Consider the following 1,400-nt stretch of genomic DNA (forward strand, 5'->3'; position numbering starts at 1 on the left):
ACGCCCTGCTAATGCAGTGAACACTACAGGGGAGGGAGCAGCTGACACCCCGACTCTCGGGCACATCAAGGACAGAACCACACCTCTGCTATTGTGTTGGAGTGATTAACAGAGCAATTGCTCTTACAATGAGGCGAAAAAAAACAAAAACATTTTATTCTGGGTTCTGACTAGCTCAGCTAATTACTTTAAACACGTCTGGACTTTCTGCATGTCATTGACGAGCCATATAGGTTTCTCATCAGATGATGATTGTCACGTCCAATGAGAACAAAGCCACAATCAAATTCAAACCTTTCCTCTGCATTAACATTTGCTTTAAAAACTTCTTTAGAAAGCTTACCTATGACATCAAAGCAATATCGCATTCTTTCATTCTGATTGGGTAAAAAGTGTGGATTAAATCCCAGAATCAAACTCCTACTTTAATCTTTAATGAGCATTAAAGGAAGAAGTCTCCAGTGTCAGAGCTTTTCCTCTATGGGATGTTACGAGCTATGTTTTAAATGGATTGACCTTAATGGAAAATGGGAACAGGAACTTGTAGAACTTGCAGATGCGACATTAAAGGTAATCGGAAATGGATAAAAAGTACATGTTGTTATGTAATATGTAACTTACCTGGCAGGGGCAATACCATGGTCAAGGAGGTGGTTTGCCCAAAGCGAGGCTCAGCCATTGCACTCGGGCTGTGCTGACCTTTGTGAATTCCCCGAATGTGGGAATCTCGACTGCATAATTTCTGTTAGTGGGGGACTGCATTTGCGCTCTCCCCTTACACATAGGGGTGGTGGCTCAAGTAGTTAAGGCTCTGGGTTGTTGATTGGGGTTCAAGCCCCAGTAACACCAAGCTCCACTGTTGAGTAAGGCCCATAACCCTCTCTTCTCCAGGGGTATCATAGTTGCCCCTGTGCTCTGACCCCAACTTCCTCAGCTGGGATATGGGAAGAAAAGAATTCCACTGTGCTGTAATGTATGTGTGGTGTTAATAAAGGCTTCATGCCCTCAGTTCTTCTTAATAAATAAAATTTTGTGAGACACTGCTGATGTAACCACTACACAGCATGCTGTCACTGGAAAATAATCAAGGCCATCACTGACTATTTTCCTAAAACAGCACATTCCCAAGTGTTTTATTTCTTACCTACGCTACCTTTTATCTTATCCGCTCCTGCATACGGCTCATCGTAATCCTAATTCGAATTAATTAGTGTAATACGCCGATGTATAGTCAGGACCGTCTTTTTGGGACTAAGATCATCAAATCCTGCGCCAAACACCGAGAAAGGAGTGAGTGTTTATTCCCACTCCTGAACGCGGAGCCCTTTTAAAGTCGGAGAAGCGAGAGCCGTGAATTCAGAGCTCATCCATATTCATCCGCTGGAATCGGGGAGCTCGGC

The 1,400-nt window shown here is 43.6% G+C and overlaps 1 non-coding gene across 1 annotated transcript; it reads left to right on the forward strand.

The window, feature by feature from the left end:
* The first annotated feature begins 613 nt into the window (after positions 1-613).
* Positions 614-777, forward strand: LOC131344671 (U1 spliceosomal RNA). Its single transcript, XR_009203357.1, has one exon. It is a non-coding gene; the product is annotated as a U1 spliceosomal RNA (small nuclear RNA).
* Positions 778-1,400: the final 623 nt, after the last annotated feature.

Source organism: Hemibagrus wyckioides, linkage group LG23, assembly GCF_019097595.1.
Source record: "Hemibagrus wyckioides isolate EC202008001 linkage group LG23, SWU_Hwy_1.0, whole genome shotgun sequence".
NCBI classification, from domain to species: domain Eukaryota; kingdom Metazoa; phylum Chordata; class Actinopteri; order Siluriformes; family Bagridae; genus Hemibagrus; species Hemibagrus wyckioides.